The 19,160-nt window shown below is 37.3% G+C and overlaps 1 long non-coding RNA gene across 1 annotated transcript in view; it reads left to right on the top strand.

The window, feature by feature from the left end:
* The first annotated feature begins 222 nt into the window (after positions 1-222).
* Positions 223-19,160, top strand: part of LOC109368416 — a 22,342-nt gene continuing 3,404 nt past the window's right edge. The window contains exons 1-2 of the long non-coding RNA XR_002116415.1: positions 223-267; positions 18,796-18,904. This is a non-coding gene — a long non-coding RNA (uncharacterized LOC109368416). The remainder of the gene's footprint in view (positions 268-18,795; positions 18,905-19,160) is intronic.

The raw sequence follows: 19,160 nt of genomic DNA, 5'->3' as shown, positions 1-19,160 counted from the left end.
CTAATTTGTTGCAACTGAAAAAGTTAACCAGTGGTACAGGGTATGGGAACTGTCATATCACAGCCTGAACCGGTGATTGAGCATCTGGTGAAAGGGCATAGCCAACCCAAGGAGCACAGGTGGAAGCAATTCATCTGTGCAACCCGAAAAGGTGGACCCTGGCTCCACCTTTTCCAAACCTCATTTAAGGGCTGGCAGCCACAAGGACAGTGTTTGTACGGAGATTTTCTCCTTTGGGGTGTTTGGGAGCCTGATCCTCAAAAAGAGGTAAGAAATTCCTTCTTTTTTTTTGCTGTATTGTGACTGCTAAATTTTTGGGGTGATCTGAAAATGGTTTAAGGTAACTATATCTGCTGTTGCCAGTCCTTACGTAGTAGTTCGCCAGTAGGTTGGCAAAGTCTACTGCCAAAAACTGCTCATGATGTTATTAAAAGAAATCAGGAGACAGAAGAGTAAATATACTAAGCCTAGTATTTGTAAGTGGAATATCTAGTAGAGTGCCTGCTGCTTTAGAAGAAACTGCAATTTTTGTAATAATGCTTTTCATAGTAAGTGGTTGTTTCAAATAAATATAAATAACAGAAAGTCTTAAGATTGAGTTGTTGCAAAGCTAACTAAAGCATGCTCCATTAATATTCCCTGTTTCTATTACACAAGAGAATTTTTCCTTGGTGTTTTGGGGTATTGTGTCTTTTCATTTTTGGTGAATTTAAGACATTTGGTTGTGGCAAAGTAAGAACTTGACAGAATGCTATAAGGTAGGCACACTACATGAACCAGGCAGCCAAGGGGCTTCCTCCCTCTCTTGTGTGGCCTTATCTGTATGGGATCAAACAAATTTTTGTGCCTTACTTGATTGCTAGACGCTATACTGAGTTTAACAAAACCTCAAGATGTATTAAACACAGCCTACCTGAGTTTGGGGTTCTGTGCTTGTAGTTATTGGTGACAGTATCTAGTATGGACATAACCAAGGATGAATCAAAATCAAATGAATGTGGATGTTTACACACACAAACTGTAGTCTATTTGTAGTTTATTTGCCAGGTTCTAACAAAAAAAAGAATATGTTCTATTTCATCAGAGAAGGTTGTTCAGATGCTGTAGTGGGAAAACTAGTTCCAGGCATCACCTGTAGCAGGATTTACATTTGCTAGTTAAATAAAATCCACATTACTTTCCAAGTAAAAATCATTATCACGTGAGTTCCTATTATGGTTGCTCAGACTCTTGCGTTTGGAGTGTATGTGCTGTGAAGTGCCCTGCAGGTGAATGGTAGTGGCTTTGTGCTGATGCAAGGCAGGATCAGTGTGTGGGACAGTTCTATCTCCCATCACTGTATCTAGTCACTTTTGAAACCACAGTTGTCATTCAACATCCTCCCTGCAAGGCATTCCTTGTATTTTAAAATCATTTGTACTAGTTGTTTTACCCTTTGGGTCTTCCTTAAGCAATTTAATTCATAAAATAAACAAAACTTACTGTAGATTCTGAAAATCTTCAGAACTGCTTTCCTACCTTTTAGCTAGTCATATTTCTTTTATATTCTACATTCATGTCCACACAATGTGGAACAGTACAATTGTGAAGGCTGGAGGGCGGGCAGAAGAATATTTTTTGAATGCAATTTTTAAAAAAATGTTTGCAGTTCATATCCCCAAATAAAAGATCTTAGTTTATTTTATTTCTAGTATTAAAAACAGTTCATAATGCTTAGGTAGGTGCTAGTGTTTGGCATAATCCAACTTGTGATGTCATAATTACATCATAATTTTTATATCATTTATTTGTAGTGACTACTTAGGAATGATGTTAACTAGTAAAACTATACCAGTGCCAGAATGTGAAAAGATGTCTGAAATATCTCCCTTCGTGAATTTAAAATGAATTCCTTATTTATCGCTTTCCTGGATTGCTGGGGAAGAAAAATAATATAGTTCAGTGTGAAGAAAAACAAATTCTGGGATTTAGCAATCTATGTTTGTCCTATTTCAGAAGCAGAGCAATACCAGAGGGACCCATTTTTTTTTTTCTGCCAGCCGTAGCTGCCTTGATTATTCTTTTAGCAAGATGTCAAACAGAAAACCAGCAAACATTAGATGCTCTTAAAAAATAATAGTAATAATGGGAGATGATAGCGCATAACTGGATTGTACTTTTGCAGCTGAATTGCTATTGATTTTAGAGAATGTAAAATCTCATTGTGAGATAGCCATCTCTAGCTCTTGGCTAAGCTCTGCCACCTTGCTTGCAAGAAGCAGGGCAGTACCTTGCAAATGGCTCTCTTTTTTTTCCAAGAAGATGCACTGTATGAAGCAGTGCATGCTATGAGCTTGGCTGCTGTCATTTGTCTCTCTGAAAATTAGTTCTTTTCTTATGGAAATCATTAAAGAGCATTACATTGACTTCAGTTGTACGGAGCTGAGTTACTGGTGATCACTGAAGATGGCTTTGTATTTTGTGATGCTGTAGAAACTAATTTTGTGGCAACAGACAAATAAGATACGTGTGGAACCCAATGAAACTGGGAATTGCTTGAGCCTGAATTGCATTTTAAAAGTAGTTGGACTGTAATGCACATAATTACATGTTTAATATGATTATTTTATTACCTTTTTCCTGCAGATTTCTTTCCCAAAGGAGTTATATCCTGCTTTCTTTATCTTGATTTGCATGTGAAGAAGGAACTTAAGAGATTACTTTTGTCCATGTTTTCCTTTTGTTCCCTTACATATGTATAATTTCAGAGGAAAAATAATTTTATTTCATTATTTACTGATGAGGTACAGCATGTGATTGTTAACTGCTATACAGCTATTATAGAATATCTGTAATGTTCAGTTGCAGCAAATAATATCAGCAAATTTGGACTTTGTTATGCCTTTATTCTTGCAAAGTACACAGAAAAAAAGATGTTATGTTTGGTTTAACTTTTATATCACTGTATAAAAGAAATGTATGCAGTTATAAATTATATGTCTCTTTGTCTCCCTCTTACCAGTAGGTCTTTCACTTAAGTCATTGTCTTTTGAATAGCCTATAAGCATCTCACAAGCATATTCATGCTCTTCATTCTTGAGAGAATATTTGTTTTCAGACTGTATTAACACAAATTCTCTGTGCAGTGTACATATCTACATAATTATGGAAACGTCACAAATAATTCTGCAGCGTGTAGCTTTCATTTTCTTCTGTACTGATATCAAACAGCAGTGTAATTATGGGGAACAATATGCAGTGATATCTTTAACTTGCGGAGACAAGATGTCACATCTAATACAGTATACGTGTAATAGGGTAATACAGCATGACAGCAGTGAGTTCAGACTGCACGCTCAGGTATACGTTGGCATGCTGGAGTAAAGGAGGATATTGAGTTCAGAAAGCAGTACTCTTATGAAATACATAAAACTAGAAGTATAGAAATCATACTCTCCTTTTCTATTACAATAAACTTCTGATGGCTCAATTTCATTTTTCAGGCTTTCTGCATTATTATTGGAAAACATAACAGAAAGCACAGCACTGATATTTAAAACATAGGTTTCTTTCTTTCCTCCTCATTTTTTTCTTAATTGCTTTCTTAATTTTTCTCCAATTTATGTAATCCAATACCACATTGTGTTGACTGTATGTGTAGTGCCACACCTTACCTCTACTTGTGTTGTGTATATTGCACTTCATGTAATAAAAACTGGATGTGTTCCAGATTTAATTTTCCTTATCACAACCAAAAAAACAAAGAATGGCTGATCTGAGTTCAAGATATGTCTTGGACTGCTCTCAGAAAAGTAACATGCGGTAAGGCTGAGCTGCAGTCTCATGCAGGATCCAGGAACTCATTTATAGGTTTAAAGGGTTTCTGCTCCTGTGAAGATTTTAAGGATGCCAAGGCTGAAATAATCAGTTGTATTGCTGTTAGCAGAAATGAATGGGGGAATATGTGAATCAAATATTTACTAGGGTAAGGAAACCATAACAAATTGGCTGGCTGAGGAGTCCTCACGTTGGTTCAGTGCAGTGGCAGTTGGGGTCCCTGTGCTTGAGGACAAACTTCATGCAATTAAACTTGATTAGATATATTATGTAGGATAAGTATTTTTAAACAATATGTACAATTTGTTAAGGGTGAAAACATATCTGATTTTTTCAGACAGTCATAGCTCTTAAATACTTTATCACTCAAATATTTTTGCTTTTGTATATACTTGTTTCCAGGCTAGGTAGACAGTGCTGGCAAAGTTGGGAAGGCATCCCAAGTGAGATTCCTAACAATATTTTGGGAGTGTTAGCAAATGAAAGGCTCTGTGTGTGAAGGCATTTCAGTAATAAGCATTGGCTCAAAGAGAGCAGGGGAGTAATGTTTACACATTAAAAAGTGTATGTGCCAGCACTTGATAGCAGAGTCCAACTCCACTGCTAGTAAATTGTTCTTCCTTACTAGAAAAGAAACATGATCTGCATTGAGAGGTTTATAGATCCTACATACCACCTGAGGCAGGAATTCCAAATTTTTACCAGGCAGGAGCAAATAATAAGAGTTTGTTTGGGGGGGAATAAAATTCCACAGTACAGTTTCTTGTCTGAACAGCAGAGTGTTACTGCTCTTCTTTTTGAGTCCTCGCAGAAACAGAAACTCACTCTTTAAATGGTGACATAAGTACTCCTGGAATGGGTCTTGCAACAGCTTCTTATTGCCAAGCTTAGTAATGGGTGTAGCTGGAGGTGTATATAGGATCTGCATGTATGGCTAAGGCACTGTCCAGACAGTTCTGCGATGACTCTTCCATGTGTCGATGTTGACTTTGGCTGGAGGCATTACTTCCTGGAGCACTCAGATGCGAGTTTTCATTCTAGTGTTGTGGATGCTGACCTTTTAGTTGGTATAGCTCTATGTCTCTCAGAAGTAGCTACTTTTAAAAGTTCCATTTTGGACCACGCAGCAGTGATTCATGGTCTGCACTTCTGGAACTCTGTTCTGAAAATATTGTTTCTGCCAGAAAAATAGAATGGCTTGGGTTGACGGGGACTTTAAAGATCATCCAGTTCCAATGGGCAGAGTTGCCAACCACTAGATCAGGCTGTCCAGGATCCTATCCAACCCAGCTTTTGGTGCCTCCGGGGGCATCTGCAACTTCTCTGGGCAGGCTGTTCTGGTGCCTCACCAACTTATGGGTAAAAGATTTCTTCCTAACATCTAACCTAAATCTCTTCTCTCTTAGTTTAAAAATGTTTGCCGGAAGATGTCGCTTTCCAGAAAACTCATCTGTAAGTAATTGCTGTATCTGAGGCCACTTGTAAACAAGACTGTTTCTGGAAGTTTTTCTTGGTATATACTTACTTTCTCATTGTGTTATCTTGGCTGCTTTCCCTCCTCCTTGATTTGTCACTTGAGAATCCACATGAAATGAAGAATGCAGCACATTCAAAGGCAAGTTCCAGGAACTAAAGTGTTGCAGCTGTTCTGTAACTGAACAGAATAGAAACTGAAGATACAGTTTCTATTGCTTCTACTGATAAAGGATGAAAGCCACTTAAAAAAGTCACTGGCAACTGTGGTAGAGGATACTACCATCTAGCAATGCAAGAGGCGGTATGATGCTTTTGAGAGCTGAAAGCACCGTGGCTTTTATCAGTGTAGCTCATCCAGTCTTGTGGAAAGATAGCTTGAGGTTTTCAACATAAAGACTGCTTTCAGGACAGTTGAGCAAATATTTTTAACTAAATGAAGGTGTCTGGGCTGTATAGAACAGCAGAATCCTCAACTTGTAAACTCCACAATGGTTTGTGATTCAAAATGGTTCTTTCATAAAACATTTAATATACCTCTTTCCAAAAGAGCAGTATGTTATCACTTCTGCATAAAGATAAACAGAATTCATAGATATCTTTCCCTATACACCAATTAGACACTGCAGCAGGATACAGTTTGGAGAAATGGGAAATGGAACAAATTTGTTGTAGTGGAGTTGCTGTTTGTCATGAGCTTTGATGATTGTGATTCTGACAGCATTTGAAAGATGGAATGTTGATGCACCTTTTATTCATTTGCATATAGCTATTTATAAAGCAAAATGGCTCCCCTTACTACTATACTTCAGTCTTCTTTCACCTGTCATGCAATTGGTTTACAGACAGCAGTCCACATCTGAGAATGTCCTTTTTGTGCCTTGTCTTTGTGCAGACAGGACATGAAAGCTGTCAATCATGGTAGTTGGGCAGCCAAACATCTTTAGATGCTTCCAGGTGAATGGATCTAACTGTGCCTTGAAAGTGGTGCCTGGATTTCACAACAAACATGAAGTGTGCAGGAGAGGCTCTTGTTCTGTTCCTCATATGCACTGATTAGAAATGAATTTGTTGGAGGTTCAGAAAAGAAAAATGAGCCTGCTTTATGACAGGTCAGACTGGAAAGGACTTGTGAGCTGACATCTGTCAAATTTAAAGAGCAAACCAGCCAAAAATGAGTGCAGTTTGTGTTTAAGGACTTGTTATGCTAGCTTCTTTGTTTATTTTTATTTTTGTATTTGTTTTTTAATTGATTATATTTATTTTGTTTCACTAACTGAATATTGTGAGTTTATTTAGGAAAATAAACTGGAAATCTGATGTCTTTGCTGCATCAGGCTTGACATCTACTTCAGGGATATCCCTGTTGGGGAATGGCTTCTTAGGGTCTAACTTAGAGTAATGTTACAGCTCCTGTCTGAGCTAGAACTGCCGTGTGTCAGGAGGTCAGTGTATATAGTGAAAATCTACAGCCTGGAATAATCCAATCTGACACAGACAACTTAAGCCTACATTATAATCAATATGCCGGGATTTTATTCCTTGCTAAAGCACACTGCTTGTCTTACGTGAGAATGTAGAAGTGATTATCCCAGTTGAAATTCTTGTTTGAAAGGAGAACTCACTTGGATACTTAACCTTATTTTTTTAACCTTTCTCCAAAACAAGATCTATTTAAGTAGGTAGGAATATATTGATAATAGCACATTGTATGATCACATAATCAGAGAACCAATTTGTGAAATGACTTTACAAGGCTGATGTCTTTATGGTGACCTGTCTTAATTTTCTGACTTGAGAAATAAGCTCTCTTTCAGTACTCTTTGCTGAAACACTATTGTTGACCCTGCAAGTTTCTCCCGAGCTAGCACCAGCATACAGTGATATCCTTGCTCTAGGCAGCAAACATAGATTTGCCTTTTACTCAGCAGAAGCTTCAAATCTTTAGCCCATCTCTAATTCCCAAACACTTGGAAAAAGAGCCAACAAAGTGACAACATGCAGGGAAGAAGTCCAAACATGAAAAATGTTCTTGAATGCAAATACTAATAGGGCAGAAAATGATAGTCTTCTGCAGCTCAGTTTTCTCCTTCTCTGCACTTTCTTCTTTCTTTTTAAGTGTCTCATTTACTTTCTTCAGCTCACTGACAATGAGCTTAAAATGACACCTCAGAAAGGTCAGTTGGCTACAAACTGAAGACAGTTGGAGAGAGGAGGATTTACAGCTGGGGACAGATATAAAGATGTATTAAAAGATGAGGCAGATCTTCTCAAAAGATGTATAAAAGATGATTTTCTGAAGCAGTTGTACCTTATACTTGAAAGGATCATAATGGCATTGCTGCTTTGTACTTATATAGAGCATTTTGTCATAAGATCTCAAAGGATTTTATGGGATGAGTTTAGTATAATCTTTTCCTTTGCAAGGATGGAACAGGAGGAAAGCTGGGGGAAGGCACTTACAAAATCCACAACATGCTTTCCAATTTAGGCTGGTGTGGGTCTCCAGCAAATGATACAGTTACCTAGACCTCATTGGTGTAGCTGTACCACCTACAAGGTCATAGGTGCTGCCAGAAACTATGCAAGGGAAAGCATTAATGCTACTGTTAAAACTACTGAGGCTGATGATCACCACACTAGAATTCAAGTACCTGGGATATTAATGGTTACCTGGAATTATAACTATTTAGTTGTCTAGAGTCTCCCTTGTACCTTAATAGAAGAGAAGAGACACTTCTAACATACAGTTCATCTGACCATTTTTTAGATATTCCTCTTAATACCATTAACTAAAAAAGTAAGGTAAGAGTTCAAATACTTCCTGTCCCAGAAGAAAACACTTTGTATAACTTACAGCCAGACTAAGAAGTTTTGATTTTAGATCTTTTGATTTCTGGGTGAAGACTCTAGTGAATAGAGTTCTGAAGTAATTATGATTGTAATGAAGTTTCCCTAACTGCTGTGCTTAGTGTTGGACTGCAGGTGGTCTTTATGTATGGGCATGCTGTGAGTTATCTTAAACAATTAGATCCTACAGAGACTGAGGTGGGGAAGTAATGTCTTTTGTCTAATGTTTTGACCACAGCAGATAAATATTCAGGTCCCTGAAGAGTCATGGTGTAAGTTTGAGTGTAAGCAATTTTATTGAACTGTCTCGGGGTCCATGATGTAGTTGCCTATGCAATTAAGTAGCTTCAGGAATGTGGCTGATTGCCTTGGAGACATGGGATTACCAAAAGTCTTATTTTCTTTGAAAAAAGGAGTTCAAGACTTAAAGTAACTTGCACTATATGACACCAAAAAGTCTTGCCTGGAAATGGTGATGGCAGATTTAATACTGATAATAAGAAATACAGTGTTGAGTACACTTCATACATGCTTCTTCACAATAGGTACAACCACTGAACTTACATGGTTGTCTCAACACTTGTTGCAGACCAAATGTTAAGGGGAATTAGATGGGTAATAGTACAGTTGATGAGATTTAGTGGAAAGCTACTGCTGGAATCCTTCTGCAAGCTTGAGGCAACTGAAGAACTATCTCATACAAGAAAGCGGCTCCTCAAAAGTGCCTCCTTTTTTTCTCCTGTAGAGGTTTACGATCATTATCAGCAATAAGGGACATGTAGAAAAAGAACTGGCTCAAGTTTATACAGTCCCATTCAGGTATTCTAAAGGTGTATTGCTTGAAACCTAGTGTATTAAAGGCTATTTTCCTTTCAATAACTTTTTCTGCATTACATTAAGGTTTTTTTTTTTTTTGGAAAAACAGCCTGCACAATGTCCTAAGCAAACTTCTAAAATTTGAAAGCGTACATGTATTTGCAGAAACAGCAGGTGCCAAGGAAATGACTGCCACCAATTTCAGTGACACAGCAGACATGGTGTTTAAGAGTCAAGCCAGACTTTTAAGTGCTCCATGTTCTTGGGGAATGTTCCTTACTGCAAAACACAACTTCTTTTTTAGAAGACTTTAGGCAAAGAAGTGTCTTGGCAAGTTAATATTCACTACTCTTGGGTGCTGGCCTCATTAGAGCTTTGAGGAAAAACCCTATTTAAGCATGGGGGGAGTTGTGTAGAGAATGACTAAGCTGTGCCATGGCCAATCCCAGTCTTGGGAACTGCAAAACTTTTGCTAAAATGAGGAATTCAACAGCTCCCTAGGTTCTCTCCCCCCTTTTATTCATGGCTCTTTGATATATTTTGATATAGATATAGTTTTGATGTATACAATATATATATTTCTATGTTGATATATATTATCTTAACATCTGCAGAGAAAAGCTGCTTTTAATCATCTGCTGGGAAATGAGTGGTGAGATATACCTCCTTCAAATAAACACCCTTGGAGATTTGCTTAAAATTCAGACACTGTTAGAGGACTGAAATAATACTGTTTAGTTTTTCTCCTTTGTCAGTTTTCACATACTACTTCACCACATAGGTTTGTTTTTGTTGGTTTTTTTTGTATTTCTTTCTTGAGAAAACTGTTTAAAATATTCCAGCAGAGATCTTGTTATTAACTTGCTCTGATTAGAAGACAGGCTGATGAATACACAATGGTTTACTGCTTTTCACTCCTTCTGTATTTCTATTATGATAATATTTAGAGATCTCTAGGCCAAGGTGGTGTTACACAAACATGACCTCTTTCCTGCTGAGAAGATGCCTAGGTGCTCAAATTAGAGATATGTTTTCTCTTTTCCTTTAGTTCAGAGATCTTGTATCCTCCCCTGTCTTACAATTTTGAGAATGAGTACAGGCTAACTTTGTCTGGACTTCCTATGTCTGGTCTCATGATCTTTTCACTCTTTTCAAATAGAGTCAAATAGAGGAAAAGTTTTCTTATTAATAACATAATCACACTGATGTTTTGTGTGCCTTTTTCCTAGTTTTAGTAACTTCAGGTGTTAGAAAGCAATGGGGAAGGGTAAATAGCAGTAATGAGCTGCTGGTGGCAGGGAGGTTGGTGACAGATGCTGATCAGGGTAGGACTTTGGGGATGATCACATGGCTATGGCATGGAGTATCCTACCTTTTGGAATAGTGGTTAATCCACTGGATAACACACTCTCTCTCAAAAGGAGCCAAGGGAGTACATGACAGAAAAACATTACGCATTTAATGCACTGAGTTATTCTGAATGACATACTTTAATGTGAAAACCTTTTTTCTTTTTTTTAAAAATATTTCTGCTATAACTTTCTGGTTTCTTTCAGTGACTTCCTGTAAGTGATTTCAGCAAAGGCTGTATGAATTTTTAGTAACGTGCTATGAATATTTTCTTCCTCTCTGTTCTTCAGACTGAACAATGCTTTTTGTGGGCTTCCCTGGAGCTTCAGCAATATTATTCTCTTGTTTTTGCTGTTCCATCTCAGCTGTAAATTACACTTTCTAGCTGTAGGCTGAGCTGTTCTTGTCTTCCTGCTAGGAGTCTGGCTTCTTCTAGATAATTTAACAACTTTTCCATTGGAAATAGTTTATCAGTTTCTTAAGCATGGTTATATTTTATTGACCTTATTGTCTGTATCACTATTCAACGAGTGTGGTACAGTGCCTTCCCAATGGATTTTCTATGCCTCCTTTGTGCCCAGATTTTTCAGCAGTTTGAGTGTTTTCTTGCTGGTTTTGTTTTGTTTGGGCTGATGGGTTTTATCCTGCCATTTGACTGGCAAATTGCGATGTCATCTCCATTGCTATTCTCTAATCTTATTATTGATTTGGTTGTCATCTCCTCACAGGGCTTTGAGTATTTTCTAAATATTAGTCTTGAAATTATTCTAGTCTCCTTGTTAGTTTTCTCATGTGGATGCAAAGTAATTTTTTCCTCAGGGCTTACTGAATTTAAAGGTCTCTAGCCACGCATACATATTTATTACCTAAGCCCTATGGTGTCAAAGACAACTTGATTGGTTGTGACAGGGTGATGTCAGTAGTCTCACTGCTCTGCTGCTGTAGCTGACCAATAAATGGATGCTGAGATAGGTACATAAAAGTCAGTTGCAGCCTGAGATAGGCTTCAGTGCTATACAGTGGCATACAGTGTGAGCATGCTTGTGACAGTTGATCCTGAGTGATTGTCCCTGTGTACACTTATACATGGTGTTACTGACTGGGGATGTCCTCCACCCCAAAAAAGAGGGATTAGTTTTCGTGTAGTGAAAACAGAAGTAGTATTCAAACAAACAAAATCTTACCCAGAACTGAAATGTAATATCATAATCCTGAAGATTTTCTATACCTGCATTTCCCACCAGGAAAGCTGAAGGACAGGTACAGGTACTTATGTTCTCTGAAACCCTTAGCAGAATTGTATCTCTCGAAATGTGTAGTACATCAGATAGGGTTTGTATAGACCTGCAATTCAAATGTTCTGGACTAAATTTTCATCATTCCCATCCAGGTTCTGTCTGCTACCAATGTGCTTAAATTTTTACTTTGTGAATATCTCCATGGAAGAAAACAGGATAAGTCACAGGGAGAAGGGATGCAGTGTGTCTGAACTGGAGCCTGCATCAGGCTGGGTAGGTCACTAAGTTTCCTGCAAGCTGATATAAGTCACCTCTTGTTAGCTGGGTATGCTCTCTGTTCAGTGAATCTATTATTATAAGCTATGCTTTGTATGTTGCCGTTGAAGCTTTAACAGAGCTCAGGGTTGAATGTGGAAGAGCAGAGTTTGCAGGACAGAGTATCCATGAATTACTGTCTCTTCAGGGCTTTCATGTTAGCTAGTGAACAAATGAAACTTCTCTGAGCAGTTTCTCTCCTGGGCTGACATATTGTTGTGATTTTATAAGCCTTTGCATTCCTTGTTCCTCGTTTAAGTTTCTAAACACATCACTTTAATTTGTTCATGTAACTGTCCTAAAAGTAAAATTGTAGCTGGGTCTTAAAGAATTGAAAAGACTTTAATAAGCTTCTCTAAGCAGCCTGTCAGAGGATAGGGATAGAATTTAGGATTTCAGAGTCTTGGCACCAGCACCACTACTGTTACTATTCCAGTTGTGTGGGAGGCCCCTGAAGATTTGTTTTATCTGTCTTTTAGGCACTTGAGCATGAGCTTGACCTTGTGCAGAGCCATAGCCCACTATTTCAAGATGTCTTTCAGTCTTTCCATTGCTAGCAACCAGATGTTTCACAGCTGGAAACTGCCACTGCCACTTCCTCTAGATAGGCTACGTAATATCTTTTGACTTCTCTCCTTTCTTAAGCTAAGTGGATTTCACTTTCTCTATATACAGTGTTATTTTTACAACAATATCATGTATCTTATTAGTGGAATTATCCTTATATTTTCTGTGTCTGTAAAGTAAACAAAATAAAATCAAAAAGCTTCATTGTCAGGATCTTCCTGAACAACTCTGGGGGCAATAGCATTCTCCAGAGAGCCTGGAGTGGTATTAGTACAAGCTGGAGGATGTAGGGGTAGAGCACAGCCCTGCCAAGAAGGACTTGGAGGTACTGGTGGATGGCAAGCTGGACATGAGCCAGCAATGTGCCCTTGGTGCCCAGAAATCCAATTATATCTTGAGCTGCATTGAAAGAAATGTGGCCAGCAGGTTAAGGGGGGTGATTCTGCCCCTCTACTCTGCACTGGAAAGACCTCTCCTGGAGTACTGCATCCAGAAGTGGAATTTTCAGTACAGGAGAAATATTGACATGTTGGAACATGTCCAGAAGGCCACAGAAATTATCCCAGGTGTGGAACTCCTCTCCTAGAAGGACAAACTGAAAGAGCAGGGGCTGTTCATCCTGGAGAAGAGAAGGCTCTGGGGATACCGGTGTGCAGCCTTCAGCATCTAAAGGGGACTATAAGAAAGAAGGGAAAATATATATATATTTTTATAGCAGAGTCTGTTGTGATAGGACAAGGGGGAAAGGTTTCCTAATTATTCCCTATCCTAGTTTGATTGGACTTAAAGAAGGATTTTTATAGTAAGGATGGTGAGGCAGAGGAAAGTGTTGCCCAGAGAATTGGTGGAAGCACCATGCCTGGAGGCATTCAGTTCAGGCTGGATGGGGCTCTGAGCAACATGATCTGGCAGTAGATGTGCCTGTTCATTGCAGGGGAGTTGGACTAGATGACCTTTAAGTGTCTCTTCCAGTTCAAACAATTCTGTGGTTCTGTGATATCCAGATGTGTCAAGAAGATATCAAGACTGCATTACTGTAGAGTATGACTATGTAGAGTAATATATTTCAGAAATAGGAGAAAGGAGATTCCTGAAAGGTTACTTATTTCTGGAAATGAATCCTTGAAAAATGGCATTGCTTCTTTATTACAACTCATATTTTGTTAGAATGAAATATTTCTATGTATCTATATCTATCCGCTTAAATACCAGTGATGTGTTTTTGAGTATTGGATCAATGTTCTTTATTAACCAAACCTCCAGTTGAATGGCAGACTTGTATCTCTGTTTCTGTGCCACAAGAGAAGCACAGTGACAGAGTTATTAATGAAAGAAATCTTCACAACATATTGCACTTCCATTTTCTAAAGAGGTTGAAAATGAGGATCAGAGTTGAATAAGAGAGCAGGAAAAAAAGAATGTTTGGAGGTGAAACTATTCCTTAAAGACAGTGGAATGTATCTGTGGAAGGCACTGGCAACAAGAAGGAATATAACACGAGAGAGATGGTGTATGTCAAGGCATAAGAGATAGCTTTTGGGTGCCCTGGGGAGGTGATACAGGCAACAATGTGCGAAGTATTCCTGGGCTAAATCCTTGTTCATTTTGGAAACACTTCTTGAAGTTTAAGTCAGATCTCCTTCTTCTGAGTAGGAAGTAGGAAACCTTACTCTCTTGTATAGGCACTGAGCAATTTCTATCATAGGCCAGTTGGACTCCAAAAAAATTTCTCTGGTAATAGATGAATATCACCAGGGATTTCCTGAACTCGCAGCTCAGAAGGTTTCAGTATATATTTTGGGTGAAAGTTTTCATATTGTTTTTAAGCTGTCTACTGATCTGTGCACCCTTGGAGCAATGTAGTCTCCTATGGTTTTATCTCTATTGTGCACTGAAAGCCAAAGCATCAGGAAAAACAAGATACTTGTATCCTGTTCTTAGCATCCAATTTATTTCTTGGTTTGTTCTTTTTTTTTGTAGTTTATATGGTTGTATCACCAGTGGTTGGCTTGCTTGTCTGCAGAATACAAGATAGCCCCTCTATGAATCTTGCTTGACAGTAGATAGTACTTGCAAAGTGATATCACTAAAGTGTGGTGGATAGAAATCAGGAGATACCAGTCAATTATGGAAAGCTATGTGTCCAAAGGACTTGTATAGGAGCTGTTTATACCACCAGTGATGAGTCGGAGCTTCTCGTTATATAGAGGTCTTGACTTATTTTTCTACAGTTCTTTCCTCCAATATTCTATTTTCAAGATCTTGACTCAGTATTAGTACTCTGTCCAGATTTCTGTAACAAATAACTGTCATATGCAAGCATGAAAAGCCTGCTTTAAAAAAGGCAACAAATATAAAATCTTTTGATACGTTATTTACTACAGACATCTTAAACGTAAGCATGGTATATACTGCCTGTTTATAGTGCTTTGGGATTTCTATCCTTGTTTTAATATTTTACGTTGTGCTAACAATTGTACCTAGTCCTAATAAATGTCTTATAAAAATAAAAATTATTTTAAGGGCATTAGGAATAAAATACAAGAGGGTAGCAAGATGACATTAATGCTGCATTTTTTTCAATTTCTTGTAAGAATTGATACTTATAGTTCTAAAAATACATCTCCAAAGCCCTATTAGGTTTGAGACAATTTAGTGTTTTAAATTCAGATACGAAGTTTTTTACCTGAAAGTTTGCCAGTTTAGAGAGACAAACTGTTTTGTGTAACAAACACAAGTACTGAAATGTTTTAGAATGCAATAAGTAAATTCTTTTAACCTTACTAGTGCAGATTCAAGAACACAAAAACTCTATTTATATGCTGCTTTGACTGGATGCTTTACACAGGACAGTTTTGAAATATAACTTTCTGAGAGTCAGTTTTAGTGATTTATTAAGTTTCATTCAGTTAGAGTGGTGAAAAATTTTCTGCATCCAAACCTTGGCACTGTAAGAAGGTCTTTCTTGACACTTCTTGTAGTCTGTGTGTTCCTGCAATATTACAAAGAGCTTGCCTTGTACAACAAGAGTATTACAGTCTTATTTGCGTAGACTTTAAAGATTCATTTTTGATTAATCATTTGTGTTAATAAAAACCACAGCCTGTAGTCATGGGTATATTCACTATATGCTATATTCTTAAAATAAATATCTCTATATTATATATAACATGAAGCAAATCTTGGCCTCTATGAAAACTGACTTTCTCCAAGGCTCCCAACTGAAACTGAGCATGAAGATAAGTATTTCTTCATAAGCGGAAGATTCTCCAAGTTTCCCGTTAAATTTCAAATGAAGTGCAGGTTCAAAAATGGGAGGTGTTGTCTGGACACTTCTTGAAGGGTAAAGGAAGAGCTGCTGTCAGGTGATGAAGGACTTCATTAGTGGTTAGAATTTCCTATTGAAAAACTGCTGTAGAAGGTAAATTTTAAGGCACATAGGTGCATGGCAGATTCAAGCAGGAGGGAAGTTTGAAGGGTGCTAGTTGCTAGTCCCACTTGATCATACCCTAAGGACAGGCTGTCTCACGCATGTCCTTGTGTCTAATATTCTCCAGTGGCAGCCCAATCTAAGGAATGTTTTTACACATCTCTGTTGGTATCACAGGAAAAGTTCCCATATTGCCAAATAGACTTGTTAGAATATATTCTGATTTTTTTTTAACCACAATTAACATTTCTAGTTTCAGTTTCTAATCAAGACTTAAATTTGTGTTTTAAGTGTTCTTTATGAGTTGCTTGCATTCAAACTTGCATGTATGTTGATAGAAGTGGCCTGAATTGTAGTATGGCTTCCAGCCCACATTTTCTCTCTTATGTGTTTACGGTTTTTGAGAAATTCAGTATTTTGTCTTTCACTTAACTATATAAGAAGGTTTATCAAGGTTTCAGATTTCAACACGGGAGCTCTGGATTTCAAATCTTGTGCAATCTTTTTGACCCATCTTTTTAATAATCTTGCCTTCATTTCAGCTTCTGCTCTCAAGACTTGGAATGGTATAGTACTTGGCTCTGTGTATGAAATATACAAATATGAATATCATAATTTACATATTCTTGTTTAATATTGGTGAGTAAGGTGTAAAAATGTCTATTCTATTGCATTTTTCTGTAACAGAGTTCATCAATTTACAGAGGAAGACAACAGTTTAAAACTTGCATGCTTTAGTTACCTTTCTCTAATTTCCTCCTTTATCATTTTACTATATATATATGTATATTTTTAATACTTCATTGCATCTTGTTAAGATGCTGAAAATTTAGCTTGGTATGAAATGCATGAACTGTATTATTAATATCCCATTATTTTATAGTTATACAAGAGCAGATTTGAGTTGTCGCTTTAAATCAAACCATAAGTCAAAATGAAAATCTTAATAGGCTGCCTAGATCTGTATCTGCACTGAATTAAATAGTAATTTGGCAGTCTCTTCTGTTAAATGTAGTGAGATAGCTAGTTAGTGTGATATGCCCAGGCAAATATATTGTGTTGCAATGATGGAGACAATTCCCTGCGGTGATTGCACTGGCAGTTTGAGTTGTTATTTTTTTTTTGATACACAAATTCAGTGTGTTCTTAAAGCTGATGAAAAAAAGTGTTAGGCTTGTAATGTTAATTCTAGGAATTGAGTTGAATATTACTTTATCACCTAAGCTACTCTTCCAGTGTTCTTTTGATTCTTCATAGTCTATAAAAATGCTTTTACTGCAGAATATATCTAATTATGAATTAAATTTATACTGTATACTTCTGATCAAAACATTTAATATCTGCATGTAACTTCATATACTTTATAGGTAATAGACCCCTGACTGTGTAGTTTACAAAGACATCCAAGCCCTGTTACTTGCACTGCTGTCTTTGATAACGAAATGTGTTTCCATATACTTCGCTATCAGCATTTCTGTACATTCAGAAGGCATCTGCTGTACCTGCACTGAAAAAGTGAGCACTCTTACTATGCATGTGGTATCTTGCACAGTACTCAAATGAACCACGTCCAAATGAGACTCACCTGACTAATAATACAGAATCAGACCAGACTCTACATGGCCAGGATTTTGGAGACTAAGAGCCTGCAATATTTTGGAGATGCCCTTTTTATTTCAAGTATTTTATGTAATGTTCATATTTTGAATCTATCTTCCAAAGGGAAAAAAATATTTATAAAATACCAATGAAGAGACAGTGTTACTTATATTCCTAATTACAGTAAAGCATTTATTTAGATGTTACAAAAATAAAAAAAAATACTACCACTGGTCTTCCATGAACTGCTAAAAAGAGGCTCTCTACCACTTCTCTACATCCTTTAGTAGCTATTTATAAAGTCTAATTGTTGACAGATGAAAATAGAAAGTAAGAGGAAAATAGTTTTTTAAGTATAAGCCAGTGGGATAACAGTTATAGGAACTATCTAAATACTTTCTTGCTCAATGTTTTTGTTTTATTGACTTAGTCATAGTGTGTATGCTTTTGTAAGTTCCTGTTTAAAACTATGTTCAATACACATTTTAATTAGTATTTTAAATCAGAAGTACAAATCTACCAATAATATTAAAGAGTTTCTTTAATTCCTTTGACTAGCTGTGCTTTCACAGAAAATTACTTCAAATTTTCCAAATTTGCTCACTGCTACAGACTTGCTGTCAAATTAGGACAACAGCAAAGCAAGAAAAAAATTATCATTAAAGAGTTTCCTATTAAAAAGAGAAACAGAAGCAGCCAGATGGTTTTACTTCTGTAGTTCTCATCTCAAGATCTCCATTTTGGACTTGAAAAACCTTTATTTTGCTGTAGTGTCGCTTCATAATTACTAAAAAAATGAACATTGGCTTAATTTAAGGTGAAAATCTTCAACGATACTGCAGAACACAGTAATTGCATTTCATGGTGACAGTAATGTCACTGTTTTTAACTGCCTTTGAGGTTGTGTTTGAAGGTCTCTTCTTTTGAGCAAAAAGCACTTCTTGCTAATATTTCTGTACGTTACCATTGTTCCATAATTTCCGTTCTCTACAAAAGGGAGACCTCTGTGTCTTGCTTCAAGGTAGCGGTCATCCATAAAGCCGTTTGGCTTTCAAACATAAGTTAGACTCTTTCACCCATGGTAACAGTGAGATGTATTCCTTCATTTCATTCTTGAGGACTTTTCCCTGTTCTCTGTTGACAAACTTCTCCAGAAGGCTACATTTAAAAAAGGACAAAGATAAAAGAACACCCTCCCCTCCCCCCCCGCCTTATACAGTATTTGAATTCATTTACCTCCAGTTATGTCTCTCCATACACCCATAGATGAGGCAGGGTTATAGGTCATTTGTGTAGCTGTTTCTCTGTCCCTAAAATGCTGTTCTTTAAACTCTGGCCAAGGCTCTCCATGCAACAGCTTTGCTGTATTGTAGCCCCAAGGACAGAGAGAAGATACAGCAGCAGAAGTCAGTTGGAGCACAAGGGCCTCATGTAGCTGGAGTTCTTTCAGGTAACCTGCAGAGGCTCATGACAAGAAAATCAGTGTCTGTTATTTAGCTTGATGGGATTATTTCGAAGACTGTATTTCTGATCTTACTCATTAATTTTGGTTCAATTGGAAGGTAGCAATTATGCAGGCAAGTTCAAATGTGAAACACTGTTACAGTGGAAAGACACTCAAGATTTCTTGTTAGATTTTCTTGTAAACCAAGTACTCTTTAAGTTTTATAATGCTAAAGATCTGGATTCGGAGAGGAGGAAAGCTG

The sequence above is a fragment of the Meleagris gallopavo genome, chromosome 6, assembly GCF_000146605.3.
Source record: "Meleagris gallopavo isolate NT-WF06-2002-E0010 breed Aviagen turkey brand Nicholas breeding stock chromosome 6, Turkey_5.1, whole genome shotgun sequence".
NCBI classification, from domain to species: domain Eukaryota; kingdom Metazoa; phylum Chordata; class Aves; order Galliformes; family Phasianidae; genus Meleagris; species Meleagris gallopavo.
This window is presented reverse-complemented; position numbering and strand designations above follow the sequence as displayed.